General features: G+C 40.2%; 1 long non-coding RNA gene across 1 annotated transcript; it reads right to left on the bottom strand.

The window, feature by feature from the left end:
• Positions 1-11,219: 11,219 nt before the first annotated feature.
• On the bottom strand, positions 11,220-26,219 carry LOC125171556 (uncharacterized). The gene is made up of 5 exons (XR_007154394.1): positions 21,012-26,219; positions 20,296-20,392; positions 20,038-20,200; positions 19,057-19,117; positions 11,220-11,357 (listed from the first exon to the last, which is right to left on the bottom strand). It is a non-coding gene; the product is annotated as an uncharacterized LOC125171556 (long non-coding RNA).
• Between the last annotated feature and the right edge of the window lie 244 nt (positions 26,220-26,463).

Here is a 26,463-nt window from a genome sequence, read left to right as displayed (position 1 = left end):
AATATCACCCACCTGGAACAATCCAAGGCACCGAAAAGCTGTGAAACTATTAACAAACAGCAAAATAGGAAATGAAAAATATTCATGGGGATTTTCAAAAATAGAAATATCTTGGGCTGAGCACTAAATTTGAAAATGAACTACCCCAGCTTCTTTTAAATCCACAACTTCATTGCTGATTCTCGCCAATGAAAACATATTTGGATGCTTTCAACTAGACACATTCTCTGTGCCTCTATCTCTCCATCAGTCTATTCCCAGTGTGATCTTTGTCATTTGATACCTTCATTTGAACAAGATAGGCTTGTGTATTAAGTAAAAGCCAAAATATGCCAAATGTGATGAACTGTTTCAGTTTTGAAAACATCGGCTTAGGTAAGCTTTTCAACAATAAGACATTAATAATCTTCTGCAGATGATATGAAGCAACTTTTAATGATTGATTAATAGCTCTCTGATGCAAACGGTGATAACAATGAATGTACATGTTCATTGTTGTGTAGGCAGACACAGAGATCGTGATTCAAATAAAAATTAACCTATAATTAATAAACAGACACATGCTGAAGTCAAATATTTGTGCTTCCAGTCCCTAAAGCTAGTGAGCATATATAAAGCTTGTCAGTGTTTTTAATTTTATTGAGAGAGCAGGCGTTCATAAAATGAGAGAAGGAGGACAAAAGGGAAGGATGTGCTTTTAAAACCTTGCCCAATAAAATCCTGCAAATAAGCAGATTTTCATAACCTCATTTGAAAAAAAAAAACTTGGGGGGCTTAAAGGGAATCAGGCAATCCACCCAAAAGAGATGTTCCATTTTACTTTCCTTACTTTTTTTCTTCTCGTTCAAAAGTCTGTGTTGACAGAGCAGCTCTGAGTCCGTCTTCTGCAACGCTGGCATTTTACTCCTTTATGGTAAGAGCAGTTGGGAGAAGGTATGGTTGGGCCAGGTGACCAAGAGGAAGCACGGGGTGGTGAGGCCCATGCCAGCGAGGGGGGCCTGTAAGACTTGAGGGATGTTTATGGAATTTTTCACATCCATTTGGAAGGAGAGGATACAGAACACAGCTGTTGGAAGGATGTATAGAATTGTAAACCTTTTAGTAATTGTGTCACTGCCAAATTATATTTTCTCTTTGATTTACTCAGTTAAGCCCTACACAGTTCAGGGGAACTCAATATGTAACAGCGATAAAAATGATGGCAATTGCCAACTGGCAAAGATTTATATTGTGGTTTTTGCAAAGCAGTGGTTCTCAAAGTGTGGTCCCTCGACTAACAGTACCTGCACCTGGGAACATATTAGAAATGCAATTCCTTGGGCCTCAGCCCAGCCCTACTGAATCTGGGTGTGAGGCCCAGCAAGATATATTTTAACAAGCTTTCCAGATGACTCTGATCCACACTGAAGCTTGAGAACCAGTGTTACACAAACCAAACAGGACTTCTGGGGTAACCTGACTTTATGGGAGGGCCAAAGCAAATGGGATCTTCTTCAGAAGGTTTGAGTCTGGTGACTGTCGTGAAGGTTCTCTACCTTCATCAGGAAGGACTCAGGCAGGGTCTTAGAACCAGGTACACTAATTATGAAAGGTCTTTTAAATCAAATAGCAATTTGTATTTTGAGGGCGTGATTCTCCCACCTTGAAATTTTCCTCCATGTACCCTCTGGGTTTAAGTAGTGGTGAGCCAAGAGCAGCTCTAGCCAGCTTCCCAGAAAAACAACAAACAACAGGGTCTTTTGCAACATTTTTCTTGTTGAGCCATTAATGCGAATCCCTCCACACAAATTCCTCTCGGTTATCTTTCTAGCTGTTACTGAAACTAAAATTACGTAGGTTGGATTCCTTACCTACCATAGTAGGTTCACTGGACATGTTTGGGTTCGACAGAGGGAGGTTTAACAAATCAGATTTTATATGCTATCAGTCCTTAAAATATTAGACTATCAAACCCAGTGTAAAATCTGTGTATTTTAAAAGTAGAAAATTTGTGACATAAATTAAGAATTACCCTATAAGTAATAAGCAAATATTATGTCTATTTCCCAGTTACTATATTGTCGGTGTTATCTTAGTCACTTGTGCATAAAGATGCAGAAAAAAAAGATAAATGTGACAGCACAAGGGTGACACAGAGCATGTTGGACAGCCCGTGTGAAGCATGATCTAGAGTCCCTGCCATGCCAGGCATCAGCCTGAGGAGTGAAGGACCAAAGGTACCTTGGGAAGGGGACAGCGTGGCAGGGCAGGAGAGGCACTGGGAATCAGGGAAGTGATGTTACCAAAGGGTATGACCGTTTTGGTGCATACATGTTGCACTATGGCTCAAACTCAAAAGGAAGAAAAAAGGTAAATTAAAGACAAATAGTGTGGAATAAAAAGAACTATTAATATTGAAATTTCAACCCCATAGGCCTCTTGTCAGGGGATGTCTATGTGTGCTTTGGATGGTCTTCACGCTTGTTTGGCAAGCTGTGTTTTCTTTTATCATAGCACTGATTACCTTATATTATAAATATCTGTTTATTTACCGTTGTCCTCCACTGGACTATGAACTCGTAGAGCACTAGGGCTCACTAGTTCTCTCCCCTTACCCTCCCTTCCTTTTTTCATTGCCCTAGCATCTATAGTGTCTGATACAGATTAGGTAATCAATAAATGTTTTTGAATGAATGAATGAATGAATGCATGCACAATTATAACCTGAGTAAATCTAGCTGCTAAAGTTGGCAATAGACAGACAAGAGATGTCTCTGGTCCCATCACAGGACAGCATGGCTCTAGGCTCTAGGTGCAACCGTGAAGAAAAGGTGTCTCTGAGAAGGACAGAGGCCAGTTATAGAAACCAAAAAGAGAATTAGTTCTCGTAGGAGCTTAGTTCCAGAAATGGCATCTTGTTTGGTGTATTAGGACTTGTCAGAAAGTAGTGGGGCTCAGCTCACACAGACATGGGACCTGGTGGGAGGAGGCAAAGGGTCAGGAAAACAAAAACAAAACCAGAAATCTCTCTTTTCCTTAGGTACCTAGTAGATTTTATAGAAAAGCTAGGTTTAAGTCAGGATGGTTTAGCGGAGTCACAAAGGAACTTGGGGAAAGATGCCCTCAGTCCATGGACAGACTAGTCTCAGAGGGACAGTCACAAGGAATCTAGAACAGAAAGCCTCTAAAAAAACATTTTAGTTGAAGCTGAGTCTATGTGTGTGCTATTCACCTATTAGTTATTCACCTGAATAATACTGGTTCTTTAAGAAATAGTCCTGCTTGTAACATATTTTATTATATTACAAACAACTGGCCCAAGAATTAACATTGGCTTTGAGTAGGAATGACTTGAATATGATAGGAAATTATTGAGTGCTTGTTGAAAGAATAAATGAATCAGGACAAAGGCTATGTGTCACAAGTCATTAGGAAGAGTCCAATAATCTTAGGGTGGGAGCCTGTTTTATCACCAGTGGCCCTAAATGCGCCAGGTGACTAAGCAAGAAAAAACAAACACTAAAGCAGGGGCTTTTGACTAGTACAAGGAGACACTTCTTCAACCACTAGTTTCGTAAGACATAGAAACTGGCTGCTAAGAGAGATGATGCCTACCATCTACAAATATTTTAAAGAAAAGACCTCATCAATTCTGAAGAGGTTTTTGTTTTTTGTTTTTTGTTTTTCTCTCTTCCTAGCCTGGAGACAGGGCTTAGGTGGACTCCATCTAGAATCTAGACAGTTTCTCACGACTTCTCAGAGCACTCTGTGATTCATTCCATGGTTTTTGTCACTCACCTCTTTCCCCACAACTTCACCTTTATTTCTTGTTCTTTCTCTTCTCCCCCTTCTCAATATTGGCATGTCTCTGACCTTCCTGTTTCTTTCACATCAATATTCTTTCTTAACATGTGTCTCCAGACTCTTCTTCCTTGGCAACTGTTTTGGGAAATGTGGCAACTGGGCCCGCTGTGTTCCAATACCAGGTCCGGCCTCAGCTCACTGACGGAGCTTGTGAAATGTGTTTCAAATGGCCTGCTCAGCCTGGGACTGGAGGACAACCCTGGATGTGGCTCCGGCAGGTGCAGCCTAGAGGGAACTGGCGACAAAGGAGGCAGCCTGCTCTAACCAGCTAGGGAAGGCCACACCCAACATGGCGGCTACCCTAGAAGGGGACACTTACCAACTCAGACAATCACTGGAGGCAAAACAGCTTCTTCTTTTGTTTGCATGCATAAGTATAATTCCCACAGTTGAGCAACAGAAACCCAAGGGAGCACCTGGGCAGCAAGGGATGCTGGTTTCAGTGTTATTCATTCTCCATTGATGCCCGTGGGCCTTTTCTGCTGTCACTCTCCTCCCTTAAAAATCTGATGCCAACAATGTAAATTGGTGCAGCCACTATGGAAGACAGTGGAGGATCTGGGGTTCTGACATACGTCATGATGACTATAGTTAACAATACTGTACTTAAAAGTTGCTAAGACAATAACTCTTCAAAGTTGCCACCATACACACCTACATAAAGGTAACAAAGTGAGGTGATAAATGTGTTAACTAATCTTTTTGTGGTAATCATTTTGCACATATAGGCATGTACAAGATCACGTTGTACACCTTCAACTTATACAATGTTATGTGTGGGTTATATCTCAATAAATCTGGGAAGAAAAAAAGAATTCAGTGCCTTCCTGTTTCCTTGGACACATCAGACCTACTTTTGTCCCCATCACTTTGGCTTTTCCTCTTGGATCAGTACCTCCTGTCCTGGTTGCCTCCAACGTCACTCCTCCCTTGCTGTCATCTAGTCTCACAGTGCATCCCTGTCTCTGCAGTGCTTCTTCTCAGGGGAGTTTCTTTGAGAACCGGGGTTTTGAACCTTTTATTTTTGTGTTCCCTACACCATCCGGAACCTGGGCACAGAAGTTCCCCAATAAGTGTTAAATCTGAGTTTATTGAAATTACATCGCTGTCCTATCCCCAGCGTTCATCTCCTCCCTCACTCTTTCTGAGATGTACTAGAAGGAGAACCGGCCGCACAGTCAGGACATGGCGGTGACCCTGGCCCCACAGTTATTTTCTGTGAACCCTTGAGCAAGTTACTTCACTTTTCTGAAATCAGGTCTCTCACTGCAACACAAGAAGTACGGCCGTTTTCTGTTTTATATCTCATAATATTTGTTAGGATTAAATGAGAGGATGTGGCTGAAAGGGTCTTATGAATTAGAAAATGCTCTATATTTAGAGCACTTCTTATGGTAAAATCTGAGCTAATGACCGACAATTGCTTAAAATATTACTTTTCTCAGATAACTTGCATGCTTGCACTATGAGAGAGGACATCATTTCTAAAACCTAATTCTGTTCAGCGAGGAATTATTCAATGTCTATTATGTGTCTAGCAATTTCGTACACACTGTGGAGGTTTCAAGAGAGGTATAAGAGATGAATACTTTCTGAGAAATTATGACATAATTAGAGGGTACACGTGACTCTGATGAGCTGCTTACGTGGGGTTTAATACCTGGTTCTGAGACCTTGGAACTAGACTTCTCAAACCAGTAAAAATACAAAGGAAAACAAATCAGGGCCAGCGGAGACCTACCAAGTTTTGACTTGTCTCATGGATTCAATAGTTTTGCGATGATATTTGGAATTTGTACGCAACAGAGGCAAAACTCTACCATCAGGAAAAATCTATGAAAAGCTAAAACTTGACTTATTTGAGCTTTGTGAAAGACATAAGATGTGGACTGATTTTCACACTTCACTTGGAGCCACTCTGTGTTTCGTTATGGACCGGGAAGGGGGAGCCCCACTGAACAAACAGAGCAGCTGCCTTGGAGGCAGCCCCCTTGCTCGCTGATTGCTTTTTGTGAAGTCTCTTTGAGACTGCACAAGGCCTTGGACTTTTCTAGCTCCTTTAACTCTTCCTAAACCAGAATCTCTTTGGTGCCAGTGGTTCTGGTAGCCACTGGCCACCTGCGGCCATTTAAACTTAAATTTAAATCAATTTAAATGAAATTAAACTAAAAACGTAATTCTTTAGCTGTGCTAGCCACATTTCAAATGCCTACTGGCCACCTGTGGCAAATTGCGATACTACCAAATGGTGCAGATTTAGACCATATCCAGCATCGCAGAAAGTTCCACTGGATAGTGTTAGACTACATGACCCCAACATTTAAAAAGATTTTACATTCCAGGATTTTTGTGGTTACATGTAGGTTACATGCTTAGCTGCTGAGTCACAGTGTGGTCTAACCCATAGCGAAGATTTTTAATTGCCTCTTAAATTTGAAGAGTGATGTTAAATCTTATTTAACTCTGACGGATGGCAAAGATACCAATTACTGCCTAAGAGGTATTATGATTTTACTGTAAATGCTATGTAGTTTGGTTAAACCAAAGTCTCATATTCAGCCTTCTGTATCATTCTAAAAGGTTTTTCTCCATTTGAATATCCACCTTTTCTAATCCACACAGGTATTGCTTTCTTCCTTTCTTTCTCTCTTTCTTTCTCTTTCCCTCTTTCTTTCTTTCTTTCTTTCTTTCTCTTTCTTTTTTTCTTTTTTTGTCTCTTTTTCTCTTTTTCTTTCTTTTTTTTCTTTCTCTCTCTCTTTCTTTCTTTCTTTCTTTCTCTCTTTCCTTTTTTGGTCTGAGATTAATCTCTTAACATTTTCACAATCTTATGGGAAAAACTAATCTAAATGATAAGTAGGTTCTTTTTGCTTCTTCAATCTACCATAAAATTGCCAATGTGTTGTTAAAACCACTATTTTTATAGAACTTGTGTAAACACTGTTTTGGACTCCATCTGTTGAATCGGTCCCAGCCGCTAACAAGTATTGTTGTGAGATGTGCCGTCATCGGTGATGTGGATGGGGTATAAACTGAGATGGCTTGGCAACACGCAGTGCCACATAAATTAAGCCCATTGTTGTTGTCATTAAAGGAAAGCACCAATGCCATTTCAACTCTGTGCAAAGTGGAAGATGGGGGGAAAGTACCCAGCACTTGCTTTCTGAATCTGAAAGAATAAAATCATAAAAAAATACTAAAGCGATGGCCAATTTCCAAGATATTAAGACAAAATAAAAGGTAGAAGTAGGAGAGAGGGAGAAAGAAAACTCAGTGGTCCCTACAAATGACCCAATAAACTCTATTACTGAAAGAGATGACAATTTCTGAACATCGACACCCATCCACTCCGTATTCTTTCCTAAACTTTCTCTTTCTCTGAGCAAGCAGAGTTAGCAAGGAGGAGCCGACAGCATTTTGTTCCACACCATGAAGTAAACATAAAAAAACAAGTAGACTCTGAATATACCTGGTTGCTATAAACATGCAGCAGTACTGGCCAACAGAATTGGCAAGAATGTTTGCCAAGAACCTGTGACATAATCCATCCCGGCTTCAGAAACTCACAGACTCTGACCTCCACGTCTGCTCAGACTCTGCTTCTTGTCAGTGAGGCGCTGTTGTTGGTGTTCCCATATTGCCCACGTGCTACGCTTAGAGCAGAGAAAGTCTGCCCCTGCAGTGGGCTTGTGTCAACATTTTTATTGCAAATTCCCATTTTCTGATCATTAAAAAGCTTTCGGCACAGAAGTAGCTTTGCGAGAGTTCAAGCTTTGAAAGGATTCATTTAATGGCTTAAAAATAACACTTGGGCCACACCCATAATTTAAAATGGTTTAGCTGGCTTCGGGGCCTGGGCTTTTTCAAAATGCGTAAACTTAAAATATGAAGGGACTCAGGACTTGGAGCAGTTCCAAAGATTGGTTTTTAGTGTTCGGTGAGCTGGAATGAGGGTCCTTAATGGTAAGCTTTACTTGCAGAGATGAAATTGTAGGATCAATTTAGTTGGAATGTTGTCTAGCTTCAGCTGAAAAGGGGTCTCAATCAATTTCTCACAAGGTTATGAGGGAAGAAGGGTTGGGCTTAGGACGGGCTACATAATTTGGGAAGCCCAATGCAAAGTGAAAATGTGGGGCCCCATGTCCAAAACTATTAGGAATTTTCAAGACGGTGAGAGCAGAGTATGAAGCCGAGAGCAGAGCCCTTCCAAGTATGGGGTCCTGTACTACCACAAAAAGGTTGTTTGTCTGTGAAGCTGGTCTTAGCGGGGCCCTCTCTTGATATTCTCTTCTTCTTCGTACTCTTTCCTCCTTCCCTCCCTTTCTCCCTCCTTCCTTCTTCCTTCCCTTCTCTCTCTCCCTCCTTCCCTCCCTTCCTTCTTTTCTTCCTTCCTTCCTCCCTACCTCTCCCTCTCTTTCTTCTCTCGCTCCCTCTCTTCCTTCCCTCTCTTGTCCGTCCTTCCTTCCTTCCTTCCTTCCTTCTTTCCTTCTCTCTTTCTCTCTCCCTCCCTCCTTTCCTTCTTTCTTTTCTTCCTTCCTTCCCTTCCTATCTCTCTCTCTTTCTTTCTCTTCCCTTCCTTCCCTCTCTTGTCTTTCCTTCTTTCCTTCCTCCCTCTCCCTTCCTTCTTTCCTTCCTTCCTTCCATGTACACAAGGTATACTAAGGATTTTGCTCTTACTAAAGCACTATTAGTGGGCAAAATCTGCTCAGGTATAATTTACATGTGTGCACTGTTATTTTTACAGGTTCTGTCTTAATTCTTTTATAAGATGCAGATATTCCCAACTTTTCTTCTAAAAGCTGTTTAAGAACAACCATTAAAAAAAAGAGATAGTTTCGTAAAACTGGTAAAACATTTTCATACCTATTTTCAAGGTATTTTCAAGTGTGATCTTTAAAATAATCTCATTAGGTCATTAAACTAACTAAACCCATTTTTCAGATGGGTTCCACCTTCAGAGGAACTGAGGCTTTGTTGTGATAGTCAGTGATTTACATAGCTTACTGGATCTTTCTTGGTAGAAGCAGGATCAGAATGTCAGTCTTTTGGCAACTTAATCCTATTTTGAGCAAAAGGGTGCCAGACATCACAAAGCTTAACACCAAAAGGAAGGAGCCCTTGGACCAAGAAATAGTGGAAAAATTATGAAATGAGCTTGTTTTCCATAATTCTGGGATTGGACCAAACTAACTCCCTGCAAACTTTAAACAATCGTGTTTTTATGAAACTTGTCCTGTCTCTGGAGATCAGTCCTACAGCCTGACTGAATCCATGTGATATGAGGTTGTGCTATAACTGGGCCTGTTTACAATTTGGTGAACAAAGATGGTAGGGGCTAGCCACGGACTCCTGTTGAATACCAGGGAAAACTTCAGGGAAAACTAGATAATAGAGATTTAAGGTGTGAGGCTCATATTTGTTTCCTGAAATATTGTGGGCCCTGCACTTCTCAGTGCATTCCGTGGGCCATTAATAATATGTTACTTAGGAAAAAAAAGAAGCTCTTTTTGGTCAATTAAATTTAGGGAAACAATGACTTTGACAAAGTTAAACAGCTTCCTAACTGCAGGACATCTCAAACCTTTAATGAGCCACTATGATTTGTGACTTATTCAAGAGAGAATGCAGCTTTCCAAACTTACTTGACCATAGACCACCTTTCTTTCTTTCTTTTTTCTTTCTTTCTTTCTTTCTTTCTTTCTTTCTTTCTTTCTTTTTCTTTCTTTCTTCTTTCTAGGAATCTCAAAGGGCTAGGGTTCTACAGAGCACACTTTGGTTTTTTGTTTTTAATTTTTTTTTAATGTTTATTTATTTTTGAGAGAGAGAGAGACAGAGTGCAAGCGGGGAAAGGGCCGAGAGAAGGAGAGACACAGAATCTGAAGCAGGCTCCAGGCTCTGAGCTGTCAGCACAGAGCCCAACGCGGGGCTCGAACTCATGAACCGCGAGATCATGACCTGAGCTGAAGTCAGATGCTTAACTGACTGAGCCACCCAGGTGCCCCTACAGAGCACACTTTGTGAAGTGAGGCCTTGGATTAAAGAACCAGCATTATTGATGATAGTCTTGGAGTGGCGGAATTGTGGTCCTCAAAGAATATGTCTATCTGCAACCTCAGAATGTGACCTTGTTGGAATGAAGGCTCAAATATAGATGAAACTAAGGGAAGGATCTTGAAAGGAAATTATTTTGGACTTAGAATGGGTCCTAAGTCCAATGATTAGTGTTCTTATGGGAGAAAGGAAAGGGAGATCTGAAAAACAGAGACACACAGAAGGCCACATGAAGGCAGAAGTAGAGACCAGAGTCACGTTGCCACGAGACATAAATGGCAGGAGCCAACAGAAGCTGGAAGAGGCAAGGAAGGGGTCTCTGCCAGAGCCTCTGGAACTGATTCTTATTGCAGGCCTAGGAAACTAATTCAGGACCTACTAGTAAAAAAGAGCTGAGCATGCGCTCCATCTAGGTATATGGAACTATGAGTGGCCTGACAAACTTGGAAATGCAAGCTTGTTGTCAGGCAAGAAGCTAGCCTAGAGCTCAGCAGTCCTTGCTGGGACTGCTTGGTGGTGGGGGGAATGGGAAGTTGCTTGCGAGAGAGTTAAGACTTCGGGAAGTTGAAGTGAATGAGCCCCGCAGAAAAGGCCAAAGCCATCAGAAGTGGAAAGTTGTGGAAAGGGAAATGACACGATGGGACAAAGAGTCATTGGTGGGCTCCTAACAATGTCACTCCTGTCCTAAGGGGATTCTCCCACGGGTCTCCAAGTTGCCTGTGGGGTGAGAACCCTAAATGCTCTCAACTGTCTCACCCCTGCCTCCTGGCTCTCACATAAGACTGGGAAAATTTCCAAGCTTGCTTTGTGTTCTGACCCTCTAAGCATGCTCGTGGTTTGTTCTCTTTGCTCTTAGTTGAAGAGGGCATTTCTTTTCTTTGTCTCTCTGCAGCCTTTCCCCCACTTTGTTGCCTTAGTCATTTATTTCTGACCTATAATTGGGCAGCATCATAAGGGCTTCCTTTGACTCAGAGCAAGGAGGAGTTGTGTTAAATAAACTAAACTAGTCTCTAATTACTTGCATGCTTATTGTGTATTAGCAGAAGTGGCTAACATGTCAAAGAAGCTTTTGCTCAATGGCTTTCACTCTGGAGGTTTAGAGGTTATGGCGGCCCGGGAGGGCACTTGAGTTGCACTGGGTTTTGTGACTGTTGTTAACACAAAATAATGCAAGTGGAAGGCTGCAACTCATGCACTCATGGCCCTCCTATTCTAGACACTCAAAATAGTGAATCTAACTGGACCCACCCTTCTCGGATGGTGATAGACGTTATGGCCAGGACTTCCAGAAACCCACTCATCCAATTGCTTCCAGAAATTACCTGATGCTTGCTTGCCTTCTGAGGGCCCGTCTAGAGTCCCCTTCCTCTGTCCCACCAGTAGGGGGCATCGTGGCAGGGACAAAAGTGGAGAGAGAAGTGAGGTTGAGAGTTCCGGACTCCTGCTTGCTGGTCTGTCCTTTGCTCCTACCAACAAGAAAGACAACTGAAAGGGAGACTGGTGCCAAAATAATTTCTTGGTGCCATTGCAAACAGCCGTGTGGCTGGGGGTGGAGAAGTGGTTCAGAGGTGGTGAAAAGGGACTCCTAGAAATTTCCCCCCGTGTGACTGATCCATAAATTTTGGAAACCTTGGTGATCACCCCTATTAAAAAGGCAAAAATATGGGCCACAAAGAGGTTATTCCAAGTTCATCTGGAGACACCGGGGCGGTGCTGGAAAATAAACTTCTGACTCCTGATTCCTGTCCTACAGTGCCGTTCCTGGATGAACCGTTACCCCTAGCCCATCACCCCACCAATAAATATAAGCAGATGGATCCACGTCCCCAATTCCTTTGCCTGCTCCTCCTGCTTTAACTAGATGTCCATCCCACACTGGAGCGCAGGATAAGTATGTCAGGCGGTGGAAGCTTTTGGGGACTTTGTGCAAGAAAGCAAGGAAGCCAAACCCAATAGGTAGTAGAAAAAGACCAGAGAAACAACTGGAAAAAATACCAGAGTGCATGATTATGATAACAACTCCCAGAAAGGTCTCAGCTTAAGATTTCTAGGGATTCTCTTTTCTTTATCTGTCGTACACCCCTTCCCCCTCAAAAAGCAAGGCAGACCTCTTGGCCCTGGCGTCTCTCCCAAACCAAGGGCAACTCCCAGCCCTCTGCGTCATTAAAAATGATGACTACTTTATAAATCTTTCTAGAGTCACTTTCTTATTTTTAATATTTATTTGCTTCCGACATGCAGGGACCATAGACTTTCTTCTAATGATTTAGGATTGAATAATTAGCTGGCAGACCTATCTGAAAACAGATACCCTTAAGATGCAGTTCCTTTCTTTGATAAATGGTCAGGAGAACCTGCTCCAGGCTGTTTTTAAGCAAGCCAACCCCTGTTTAGGAGGTTCAAAACACATCCTTTGCCCTCCTCAGTCAGCGCTTGTTAAAACCCTGCCACGGTGAAGCTGCCCATATTTAGATCAAACATCCAAGTAAAAATCTGAAGGAATGGAGGCTAATTCGAGAATGTAAGATCCATTAAACTATGCAAGTATGCATGAACTGGAAAAAGTGGATCCCATACATAGCGCTATAGCCCTTAGCTGTTAGCAGGTGTGAGTCAGTCAGTTGTACAATTCATTTGTCTACCTAATTGCACTGAAGATAGGCTTTTACTTTGCCTATAACATCTCTAATGAGTAGGTTTTCAGTTCGATCTAACTAATTAATTCTTGTTAACTTCCTTTGCATTGCTGTTCTTTTAATTTAACCAGAGACAGCCCAGAGTTGCTACTAGTGTTTAGTCTCAACTAGATTACCCCTATTCATTAAGGGCTGTAATTGTTGGTCATACCCTTCCAAGCGGTCATTACAACCTCTGGCTTGCATATTGAATAACAGCAATTTCCTGACTCCAACAGACTCTTGTGTGAGGGAGGAGAAAATGCTAATAAAGAAAGAATAAATGATTCTCGACTCCATTCAGGGCTGTGTAGATTTCTTTTGCAGCAGAAATTGTACCGAGGTGGTAAAACGGGCTTCTTGTAGGCCCCCTACCTCCACCCTGAGCGAAAACAATAAGAACCAAGTGAAGCATTCCCTGCTACTGTGATTACAGCATCCGTAAAAGTGATTATATGGCTGCTGTAATCAACTTCAATGAAAGCTGCCTGTTAGAGCTTCAATAATTACTCATTTCTGTTAACAGCTTGCTTTCAGTTTAGCACTTTGAGGCCAAGGCGGGGGGGTACTAGGGGCATTTTAATAAAGGATCCCACTCACGTGATATTTTTGGGGGGTAAGTGCTTGTGTGTGGGCAAAAAAAATGCACATGTAAGTTTTTTGTCCCTTTCTCAATAGCAGCCCCCTTTCATTTTAAGCTTAGATTCTATTTAACCAGCAAAAGCACAAGTTCATACAGGGTTCAATCATGTACTGAATGTTTACTGAAGGAGACACAATAGTTTAAATAAAGTGGTGGTTTTAAATATTTTACCCATTTCTTTAAACAAATTGCCAATCCTTAAAGTCTGTGCTAAACACATTTCAAAAGCAAAATACCACAAGGATCTTTCAATAAAACCTCTCCATGAAGTGTTTCACTGACTCTCCTACACTCTCCCCCGTCTTCCCTTGCTTGAGATGTATTTTATTATTTATTTTCTGGGAGATGGCACGTTTGGGAGCATCAACTTGGTTCTCAATGTCTTCAAATAATTGTTCTAAGTGCCTTCATCGGAGGAAATAAAGTAAAAGAAAAGATTATTCTAAGCCTAGTGACATCATTCACTTGGGCAGGCAAATTTTGGAGGTTCTGGGCAAAGTATGATTTGGTGGACAGGGAAGTGTGTCAGCCCCCCCCCCCCCCCCCCCCCCCCCCAGATCATGAGCTGTATGCCTCCCTCAGGTCACACTTCCGGCATTTCTAAAAAACAAGTTGCGTGATTGTGATATTCCCTAAACCAAAACAATAGAGACCTTGTTTTGATCAAAGACGAAAAGCAAGTTTTTGTCTCCGAAAGTACACAAGTTCTTTGAGTTTGGTTATTGTCCAGTAAATCTACTCTTCTCCTCCCAGACCATCCCTCAAAAACAGGCAATATGGAAAACCTTATGAGAAAGTTGGCTCCTATTATATTTCCCTACCTCCAAAGTTCAGATAATTTGCGACATCCTCAAAATCAAAATTCGGATGCAGTTTCATACCAAAACTAAACTTTTTTTTTTCTTCACAACAAACAAAATATAAAATGTATCAAATTCAAATTCTGGTGTGTTAAAAAAATTGCTTAGAAAAAAATCCACTACAGTTTAGTGTTTATATTTCTGAAATTATTAAAAGATAAGTGAGGGAAGTCTTAATTTTTCGAAAACTGCGTGATGAAAATATCATTAAAGTGCCTTAATGAAACCAAGAAAATTGTTTTATCAGTAGTAATAGTTCTATTGACTTTGACTTTACTCATTTTCTTTTTTAAATTATTTTTTAATTTATTTATTTTGAGAGAGAAAGAGAGAGCATGTTTATTTATTTATTTTGAGAGAGAAAGAGAGAGCATGATTGGGGGAGGGGGGCAGAGAGAGAGGAAGACAGAGAATCCCAAGCAGGCTCTGTGCCGACAGCACCCTAAGCAGGGTTGGAACCCATGAACTGTGAGATCATGACCTGAGCCGAAACCCAGAGTTGGACACTTAACTGATTGAGCTGCCCAAGTGCCCCAATTTTTACTTATTTTCTTTGAAGGGCTCAAAGTTCACCTATTTCAAGATTTCACTGCATTGTCATATACAGCGCGTAGCAAGAAGACAGCTCATCTAGGAAATAAACATTCTTCAGCAGTGCATGTGATGATGCTCAGCATATGAGCAGATTCCACATTTCTGAGACTTACTGATTTAATAGAGTAAGGGAACATGTTTTCATCCATCTTTTGTCATCACTGTTCCATTGGTCCAAATGGACTTCCATCTAAATTATGTCTTCCTGGAGGACACATCTCCCTCTTTTCCCTCACATCACCCTCAAGTTTTGTTTCAGAGTGAAGCATCCTCCATTGGCTCATGTATGGATGCTCACAACCCAGTTGCTATTTCTATTGAAGTCAGACTGTTTACTGAAGATAGGGCTTGGGTGGGGAGTGTGGGTGGGCTAGGGGCTGGGACCCTGGGCGGAGGGAGTGGAGTGGCCAGGAAGATTTTCCCAGTGGATGTTCAAGGATGATGTTTCAACAGCACTCCTACATCTCTATCATCAGAAAGGGTACAGGACTCAAAGAAAACAAGTTTATAGCGCTGATCCTTTCTTTCTTTCTTTCCTTCCATATTGCCAAGCCATGATTGTCTCATTGTGACTTGGATTGTTCTATCATATTCTCCATTAGACATTTTTCTGTACTTTTATGAAGAGGGAAAGATGAAACTACATATTTAGAATTCAAAAATAAATAGGACAGTTCTTCTTTACATAATTTTTTTTGAGAAACTAGAATGTAACTATTAATGGAGCTTTAAGATGATTTTAATTTATATTTATCTATGTCAAGTTACAACTCACATATGATATAGAGAATTTAGATTTTTGATTAGCAGCTCTATAAAATTCACTATATGTGAAATAGAAGACAATCAGTGTCTTTTAAAGGATTTGAGGGGAATTACTTTTGGCTTCTGTTTAAGACAGCCACATTCTACCAAAATCTCAAGGAGTTGCCTCCAGAATATACAAGTTAAGTTTATGCCATACAGGCTCAGAAACTTAACAGGCCGTGTTCTGCAAAATGTTGTATTCTCTCAGTGAGAAAAGAGATAAGATGAGCAAGCCTTTAAAGTCAAAAGCAAGCAGAGGTTTCCCTGGGTGGTTCTTCCAACAAGATTTTTAGGCCATAGTTGGGTCTTTTAGTTTCTAGTTTAGTGTTTGTTCTGGTTTCTAAACTCCAGTGCATCTGTCTCCCTTTGGTTATGTGATATAGTACCCCCCCTCAGCCAGGTGTCTCCAATAAACAGCCATATTTGACAGGATTTGGGTCTTTCAAGCCAGGGAATCAAGGAATACAAGTAAATTGGTGATGTTCTGACATAGTGTATTCTTAGGATAGGAAGATTGGCTTTAAATCTTTTAGCAGAGGAGACAATTAAGAAGGGCATGTTTGGTAGGTATTGAGAGACAGTGGTATGTTAGTGCTGTAGCTTCTGGCTACCTTATCAAATTACAACATTAGATAAGCCTCTGGCTCCAAATCACACACTCCACCAAATACCAGGATTCCCTGGTTGTTGGGAGCTGGGCATGGAGAAGAAAGTCTACAAAGATTTCAAGAGTGAGAATATTCACAATTTGTCATTTCACTTGCAAAATGACAGCACTGGAGTTAAATAGTTGGTATAAATATATTTTTGATATCTTTTTAATCTGTATTGTTGCCCCAAGAATTGGTGAACTATAGGACGCTCCCAATTTGGAACACCTATCACAATGCCTTGTGCTTCTAAAACACTTTCAATAAATATTTGTTTCATTTGGTGTTGTTGATTTTTTTTTACATTAATCACAATACCTAGTTTTGAAAGAATTATCTTACATGAATTTTTGTTTCTACTAGAACCCCTAAACCTTTCAAGAGAAGGAGGTAGAGTTTAAAATAAGTTCCCTTTGGTTTCAGATGGGCAGAAGGGTCCAGGGCCTCACCAATGTATAGAAAAAATGACAAGTATCTCTTAGAAAGCTAGACTTCGTTTTAACATTATTTATCTAATTTTTAACATGGCATCCTTGAGTATCCCGAACTGCTCTTATATTAATGGCCCTAACATTTTGTCCAAAAATCCCTAAAAAACTATTACATCACACCTACTTCATGAAAAAAAAAATTCTTTCGCTAACATATCATATTATGAGACTTTCTCAACACTTCAAGATGTTGCTTTTATAACTGAAGCTTAAGGTTGAGATTTAATGGTAAAGAGTATATGAATACATTGATTGTTGATGATATTGATGGTGTAACTGTGGCAAAGGGGACATGCTCATATCCCACTGGGAAGTGTACAACTTCTTTGGAGGGTAATTAGGCGGAATCTATCAAAATTTTTAAAAATGCCTATTTTTGAACCAACAATACCCCCTCTAAAAGTTATTTAGCAAAAATATTTGTACAAGTATATAAGAAAATGTGTACAAGGATGCTTCTTGTAGCATTATTTGTATTGCAAAAAAAAAAAACTGGAAAACAAATTGGAGATAAGCCAAATGTTCATTAATGAGGAGAAAAGGTAAATAAATTACGGTACAGCCATGGGACACAATGCAACCATGAAAATGAATGAGAATGACATGGAAAGATGTCCACAGTATACTGCCAAGTGTAAAAAAGCAAGTTGGTGAACAACATGCACAGTCGTTTTCCACGGTTAGTTTAAAATATACATATTTTAAGGGTCTAGAGGAACACAAACTTACCTTTACAGTGATACTTGGGGGGTGGGTATGAAGGGTCTGGGAAGCCAATTGTACTTTTGACTTCACATCATTTTGTGCTGAACAATTTTTATTTTTGTTTAATGAGTAAATGCTACTTACCATTAAAAACATAATTTATCTTTCAGGACTGAATGAATAAATTCATGGGAAACTGCCATTTTAAAATGTCTAGTATCATTATCCATAGGACATTCTATTTTAAATAATGAAAATATTAGCTAATTACTAACATAAAGGACATTCAGATTATTGGATTCTGGATTAAAATGAGAAATGTAAAACTTTGGAATATCAGAAGAGAGCCCATCTAAAATGCCCATCTAGAAAATGGGTTTTTATAATGATTTATCAATCAATTATGCAGCTAGATTGGTTCTTGGGGTTAAACAAGCAGAAATTCACTTAGGTCAGCTTTTGAAAAAGGGTTTACTTGGGGGATTAACATAGACTATAATTTAAACTGAAATTTTAGGAATTGAGGAGTTTCTGGAGTCAGGTTTCTATCCTCTGTGTCAATATGCTTTTGTTTGTAAGTAAAAAAAAGCCAATCAAAGAGGCTTAAACAATAAAGGAGACTGAGTAGTTTCAATTAAAGAAAGAAAGAAAGAAAGAAAGAAAGAAAGAAAGAAAGGCAGATCTAAGCTTCATACAAGGCTTGATTCGGTAGCTTCAAAATACCACTGAAGGCCCAGTGCCTTTTTGTCTCTGTGTCGCTGCTATTCTTTCCATGATGTCAGCTTTTGTCGGAGGTTGACCAACTTTGATCCCAAAATGGTTACTTGTGACTCTTGGAAATACTCCTTTCTTATTTTTAGCTGAGAGGAGAGAGAGGGATTCTCTTCTAGCATTTATAACAGAAGTCCTAATATATACCATGATGGCTTGGACCACATTCCTACCTCTAAACTAATCACTGTGTCTGATTAATAGCTTGTTGGCTTAGCCTGGGTCACCGTTTTAATCTGATAGCATGGATGGAGTCACATGCTCAAGATCACATAGTTGTCCAAATGAAAATGGGGTTGCTAAGGAGAGAGTCAATGTGGGAAGACAACCTGGAAGTGTTCGTTGTGGTCTCCCAAAGCTTATCTGCCTCTTCTAGTCCATCTGCTCCATTCTCTTGTCTCCCCTGACCTGTTTCTCCTGTTTACCATATTTTCCTTCCTCCATAACTTCAATTTATACTTGGCAATCATGACCTCTCTCTGCTTAGTACCCCCACTTGCACCTATAATATTGTGACTTTTCAGTTTCAGTTTCCATAGTGCTGGGCAATTATTGTTACCTTTCTCAATGCATGTCTCAAAGTGGAAATTCTGATTGGCCCAGTTCATCTTTTAAACCAGGCTACATGTTTTGACTAGCTTGCAGACTGGTTGTTTTGAGTCAGGCAACTATCCCTGGTCTAGTGATCTGTAAATGAGGGGTGGAGTTTGGATAGTCCAGTTACATGGTCCAACTCAAGGCCACTTGAGTAAGAGGGACCAGGGACAGAGTGCTTCCTGTGGCTGGGAGTTCAAGGGAGGCACATGGACTCAAAGGTTGAGCAATAAAAGACTGTACCTCTTCTTATGGGACTTCTGCTACATATATATATTTTAAAAGCAGCCAAATTTTACGTGAAAAAATATTATTTTACTCTTTGTGAGTGTCTCCTATGGCCTGTATTATATTGGTGTACAAATTGGGACTTACCTTTGTCTTTTGAAAGCTGAGTAGATTTGGGGAAACAGGCAGAAGTTATTTGGAGCCATTCCTGATTAAAGGTAATAAAGATAGGTATTATAAATTTGTCAAAACTGAGGTGTGACCATAAAAAAGAGAGGTAAATTATCTTTTGTGGTTCATAAACTGACCCTGAAGGCAATTCCAAGAGGGGTTTTAAAAGTGTTTTGAGCAATAAGAGCACATTAAATACTTGTATTATCCTCCTGAGGTGATTGCTTCATTTGAAGGACAAAATTCAGGTATTTGTTCAGGTTGGTGAGCGCACGTGTGTGTGTGTGTGTGTGTGTGTGTGTGTGTGTGTGTGTCTTACTACATGATTAATCTTCATGTCATAGAAATGAGGGAAACACAGATCTGAATCTAAGTTCAGGAAGTTCTGATACTAGGCAGGAAGTTCTGATACTCACTGATACTCACTAGGAAGTTCTGATACTCACTAGGCAGGCCCTGGTACAGTGGCATTGGGTGTTCAAAGCTGTGATCTATTCCAGTTTGATCCTATGTGATTGGTAAATATCAATAAATAGTTGACAAATATTTTTAATATCATTCCTGGCTGGGTCTTCTACCATCAACAATGAACTCCCCTGCAGTAAAGGGAAGGCTGATGACTATTTTGTAGGACACTTAAACACCACTCAAAGGCATGAGTAAGGTCATGACTAATCCAGAAAAGGTATGCAAAAGTGAATCCAGATCCCTTGTGTTTGTTCTGTAGCCCCCAGTATTGATATATTCAATATGCTTCCGGAGGATGTTGGTTATTTAATATGCTTCCAGAAGATGTTGGACTTCTTAAGAATTAACAATTAAAAACATTTGAGGACAACAGTGTAACCAGCATGGCTTCCACAAGTGGACAATCAATGAGTGTGCACTCTTCGCTGAGTTCTTCCTACAGAGGCCTGAGGGATGTGCAAAGTGCAGTATTACCCCCAAGGAGCTTACCATCAGGGAGTGCGGATGTTTCACTTTCGGTGAGCCGCGTAGAGGAGAACTGGTTATTCGCCACAGTTACCTAGAATGATGCTTTCTTCCTCATGCACTGACGCCCATTCCCTCATGGATTCCCTTTTATTTCTCATGCATTAATATCAGGCAGAAAAGGGTGCTGAAACATTAAGGCATTTTATCTTACAGGACCCATGCGGTGAGGTATTACTATGACATAATAAAAATATCAGAAAAAGTAATAATAATCCAGACCCAAATTTGAATCCTGTCCCTGGCAGCTACTAGCTGTGTTGCCTTGAGGAAAGCCCCTAGGATGTTTTTATCTTCTTTCCAACCTCTGTTCCTTCATCTGTGCAAAATAGAAAATATCAAATGAGGTGACGCAAGCACCATGTTAGAATTTACCTCTTCTAGTTCCAGGTAAAACATAAGTAACCAGAAAGGGCATCTCTTGCAATCCCATGTAACCCATTGTCATTTGCCACCTCCATTCCTTCAGTATTTGTGTAGGTCCCTCGATGCACCACGAACTCGGATCCTTGTTAAAGTAATGGTGGCTAACCTGCTTTCACAACCCTTTCCAGTTCCACACACATCAATTTTTTACCTTTCGACATTGCCCCTAAAGTGAATTTTCACCTGCTTTTATCTAAAAGGAAAATATTGCAGTGCTTTTCCTCAGAAGTCAAACTTTCCTTAGGGATGACTCTGAGTCTGGCAGGGACACAGTTGTCACTGGAGACCATGTGTGTTGGTGGGGGGTGGGGGAGGGTGGCAGCTGCAGGACACGGACCCGATAACTGGGTATCCCAGGTTGATAATTTATAATTGATCCAGAAGCCTCATTCTCTACTTATCCTGAAGTCCTAATCTATGATCTATTGCTTAATGAAAGAAGAAATTAATTAATTAAGAATATGTGCAAGGAAGCCCAGGGGTTCAATTTTAATGTAAAATAAGTAGCTTACATCTCGTCAAGTGGTTTTAACAATGTAGTTCAACCACAGGGAAGGCACCTTGAAAAGCCAGGGGCCAGAGGGATGCGTGTCTGAAGTCTTTTCCTTCACCATCTGAATTGTTTTCTCTGTGGTTAGTTGAACAGACACGAGGTCACGGTCTTCAGGCCAATCACTTTTGGGGCCCTCAGCATCATTCCGGTTCACGGCCACAGTCTAAATTCTGAACTCCAATGATCCATTTTGCAGATCCTGCCACTGGTCATGATGCTATCATTTCTCTCTTCTAGGACTGGCCTCGTTGCTTTGGTTTTATTTGTTCTCATGACTCCTTTATTTGCCACCCTGTGAACTCCATGAGATTATGTCATTACTCATGTTTTGTTTCCATAGAGCCTAGTACAGTGGCTACATGGTCAATGATTATTTACTGAATAAAAGGATTAATAAAAGACAAAGGAGAAGAGACTGCTCTCTGTTCCCGACTCAAGGAACAAATCTATTACCACAATTATGACACAACCCTGTACTGTAAAAATCTACTAACTTTCCTTTTCACAGTTATGGGTTCAGGTATGACCTCCACAGATGAAGGACACCTCATGGACATGGGGCTCGTTCCAGTGTCCTGGTTAGTTCCGCTTGCGGGTAAAACTTTCGGAGGCCCCTTTTAATGCTGCTTCCTGTTCGTAGGGCCTCAGGTCATTCCCCCCACATAGTGACACCATCTCATTAGTTTTGCAGAAAGGTGAGATTTACAACTTCTGTAGGAGTTTTCCTGCACAGGGTAACAAGGACGGAAGCTGTAACTGCTTGAATTAGCACAACATATTTGCTTTCCTTCTGGCTGCCATAAATTCTTAGGATGACACAGAATCAGCATTTCAGATGATTATATCTGGCTTGTAAATTGTCCTCCAAATTGTCACCTTTTTCTCCCTAACCCCACCTGCAGGACTTAGCTATAGGAATAGCTCTGACCTCTGGCCTTAGAGTCAAGGTTAATTCACAGCAAGGTCACATGACTTGCTACTTATTTCAAGTTATGCCTTAGGAATTCTACTAGGTTCTTTTTTCAGAAGTATCTGATTTTTTTTTCTTTTACTAGGAAACTTTGTATTGTCAAGACCTCTGTTATAAGGATCTGCCCAAGATTCTTCAAAAGATGTCAAAACCACACTTAGCTCATTGGAAACTCAGCTCTCTAATAAAGGATATGCTACTGATTGCCAGCAGCAGGTAGGTCACAACTTGTCTTGGAACTCATGAAAATTCCAAGCACTGCACTCTGAATAATAGATTATAGTATCTTCAGAACAAATATTTACTTACTGGCTAATCCAGTTATGGTAAAGAACCAAGAAGGAAATAAATTTTATTTTTAATTTCAAGATGGAAAAGTAAACAGATTCGTAAATATCACATTTCTGTGGACATTCAGAACCAGAGAGTGGCAGACTTTTGGCTAAATGTCTACATATTTCTTAGAGATTACCAAGAATTCTGTATTAGGATACATTTGAAAAATGCAGGTAACTTCTCAAAACATTAGTTAATTCAATTTTGTCCTAGTTCAGAAGCTGATATATAGGAAAACTTCATAATAAGCTTTTTGGGAAGAAACACATTGGCATTAATGTTTTCCAATAAGAGATTCTGGAGAAGTCATGAAATTAAAGAGTGTTTCCCAAGTTTCTTCCTGGATACTGGGCAACTATGCAAAGCTTCTTGAAAAGTTTATAGTCAATCATGAATACCAAACTGAAAAAACACAGTAAGATGTAAGTGACATTCTGAACAATTCTTAAAAGCACTCAGGAAATAATGTCATTCCTAAAGAAACTATGTGCTAAACTCCGGAAATTTTTTTTTTTTTTTTACCTCAGCTGTCTCTTCAGTTTCAACAAGCATGTGATGTCCATGAGAACTCACAGATACTGCTTTTCCAACTGGGGCAGAGTTTAGAGAGCTAGCTTTCTATTTGAGTGACCCAAGTAGTCACTTCACTCTCTGAACCTCGTTGACTCTAGAATGTGTCCCCAAGCTTACCTCCACTCCCTTCAGCTTAGGAAGGACCTTAGTCATATCCTCTGACTGGATTCAAAACATCTGAGATAAGAAAGAGAGATGCAGAAAGGAAAAGAATAAACTCTTTTTCAGTTAAAGGAAAGAAGAAGGAAGGAAGGAAGGAAGGAAGGAAGGAGAGAAGGAAGGAAGGAAGGAAGGAAGGAAGGAAAGAAGGGAGGAAGGAAAAAAGGAAGGCAAAGAAAATTGCTTATTTATAGACTCCCTGGGGCTACACATTGTATCTATTTTCCCAGTAATGATACTGAGGAGTAAAGAGTGGCCCATGGAACAGCTCTTCTCTCCCACCCTTGTCCTCACCTGAGCTTTCTCATTCTTGTTTGGCAGGGATCTCCCAAGATCTACCTTGCTCTGACTGGCTTTCAAAGGACTGATAATCCAAGGCAAAGCCATACAAGTTGGGTCCTGCTTTTTAACTCTTTGGATGTTATGCATTTAAATAAAATTATTATCCCAGAGAAAAATGTTTGTTCATTGCAGCCTAACAGCATTTGTGTTTATTGTGGTAGATAGACCCTGTCTTAATCTAAGTAAAATATTTAGAAATCTTTTCTCTCTTTGTGATGTAGAATTTTTTTTTTTTATATCTGACTCAATAGCACAAATTGGACAACTTGTAGTATCACTTGGATTTGTCTCTAAAACAATCTTCAGTCTCAGACAGATAAAAGCAGATAGTCATTTGCCCAAGTACCCAAACTTCCTGTTAGATGCCAGGAGGATCTCCATTTATGGAATGAAGAAGTCATGAGGGTGAAAGGTACAAGCATAGGTAATATAGTCAATGGTATTGTAATAGGGACGCATGGTGACTGGTGGTAGCTACATTTGTGGCGGGCACAGCATGATGTATGAAGTTGTTGAATCACTGTGTTGTACACCTGAAACTAATATAACATTGTGTGTCAATTGTACTGACATTTTAAAAAAATTAAAAAAGAAGCGAGGAGGTGTTTTCTCATGTTTGTGTGTGTGTATATATATATATATATATATATATATATATATATGCTCTTTTTAAGGTGACAGCAGCCATTAGGAAGAGTTTTTCCCATTGTTATTACAACAGGGCTGCAGTATAGGTTTGGTAAACTCAATGTGTTTTGGGGTAGGAGTATTAGAGTTCAGCTGTTTGGGTTGTCTCCAGAATGCATTCTCCCTCCCTATAATTTCTATTTTGTGAAATGTGTGCTTCTTAGGAAACCATTTCCATTCCTGGCTCCAGCGTTAGAGCATGTGACCCAGGCCAAGCCTATGAATGCACTCCTTTGGTCAATCTTAGTGATTTTGGAGGGTCCATGTAACCAAAGCTGGTCTAATCAGAGGAATATTCGAATTTGCTAGAAATGCTGAAATAGTGCTCTTTCTTCCTCTTCTTCTTTTTTTTCTTGGACCAGAAAAAGGAAGTACATAGGCTCAGGAGATTGGTGATATCATGTTAGCACTACAGTAAGAGTCATCTTTAGGATGAAGTGACGTTGTAGAAGACAGAACAGAGAAAAAGAAAGAAAGAAGTACTTGGTGACAGTGTTGAGTGACTGGATCAAGCTTCACTGGATATTTGCTATGTTTCTGGGTTTTTCACTTATAAATCATAAATCTCTCTTTTTTTGTTTAAATCAATTTGAGTTGTGTTTTCTTTAACTGTAATTGAATGCATTTCAACGGAGACAGTAATAAAAACGGGAAGGCAAAGTGGTTATAGGGTAGGGGTGGGGACTGAGAGTCAGCTATGAATTTACCATGAGCATGGCATTAACTGGCTGTGTCTCCCTCACCCAAGGGCAGATAGCCTAAGCCTTTACTCTTCAGAGATAAACATGAAGTCTCTGAAATGTCTACCCTCATGAAAATGAGCATAAATATTTCTTGTTTTGTTGTACTGAGATGATTAAAGCCAATGTTTTTGTGGGAAAAAAGAACTATTCGCTGGTGTATGTGTGTGTGTGTGTGTGTGTGTGTGTGTGTGCTCATGCATGTCTGCAAGTACTAATGGAGAATGGCATGGTGAGCTGGAGAACATATGTGCCATCGGCCTCTACACCTTTCTCACCATGTGAAAATTCCAGTGGACAGCAGAGAGGAAGCTTGCAAGGTGACAGCATTGGCCAGAGGTTTTTAAAATCAATTAATCGGGGGATCTGAGAGATATGCTGCAGAGTTGAGTAAAAACTAGAGTGTAGAGTGTATGGAATTAAAAAAAACAATAATTATATTTAAAGATAAATTACTGCTTTTAAAACCTCTTTCGCTGGAGAGATTTTTTAAAAAAACAAGAGGGTCAAAAGTCACGTCATTTACCAGGCATCGAAAACAATGTTTCCCTCCTTCTCTGAGGGCAGGGTCACCCGAGCAATTTAAATAGAGAGAAAGGCAGAGCCCGGGGCCTGTGAGGATCTGAGGAGTGAACGAGAGCTGTCAGAGGCATGCAGAAATGCAGAAAGCTTTGCCTTTCTCGGCATTTCTGAAATCTGGTGGGATCGTGCTCATAACCAGAATGCAAGCAGTCCTATCAGGGCATTAGAATTCAAGAGAGCTAATTTGGGGGAATTAAAAAAAAAAATCAAGTGAGTATGGTATTGAAGGAGGGAATACTAAAGCCCAGGAGAAGGGCAGGCTGCTGGAGTATCCACCATAATTAAAGCAGATTACAATTGCTCTGAGAAAAGAAGAACGCAAAGAGTAAGAATATCCAACGTGCCTGATCAAGACTGATGGGACAGAGGCTCTGTAATGGCAGTGAGGAAATTGGGAGGGAACCCTAGAGAAATTTCTCATAATACCTATTCTTTTTTTTAAGAGGAAATGATAATTATGACAAAAACTGGAATGAATAAGCTGAATAAAGTAGCTAAGTTGAAGAAGAGGCATTTGTACCTCGTGTGGGAAAGCACGCAAGACCACTAAGATGAATCCAAATCAATGAGGTAATACTGGGTTTTAAAAACTCTTTTAAAACGAGGGGCATGAAAAAATACTTTAAGAATACTGACACCTCTGTTAAAGTCACAAAACAGGAAAAAATTTGAACAGGTACACTGACACCTTTAGAAATCAACAGATCTAGATGACAGACACAGGTAGCTGTTACAGAAGACAGGTGACGAACTTAGAACCACTGATTTTTTTTTCTCTCCCCACGGGGTGGGAAAAAGAGCGTGGAGGTTTTGAATCTGTTTGATACTTTCCCTTCCTTTTAATTCTGAAGGAGATAAATAAAAAAGTTACCTGTACTTTCTACCCTAGTGATAAAATAAAGCACACTGATCAAGCCATTAATGAAAACCAAGGAACGTTAACAAATAAGCAAAGATGTGAAATGTTGAGAGGATATAATGGATATCTACAAGGCTATGGAGATAAAACTGGAAAATACACC

The sequence above is a fragment of the Prionailurus viverrinus genome, chromosome C1, assembly GCF_022837055.1.
Source record: "Prionailurus viverrinus isolate Anna chromosome C1, UM_Priviv_1.0, whole genome shotgun sequence".
NCBI lineage: Eukaryota > Metazoa > Chordata > Mammalia > Carnivora > Felidae > Prionailurus > Prionailurus viverrinus.
This window is presented reverse-complemented; position numbering and strand designations above follow the sequence as displayed.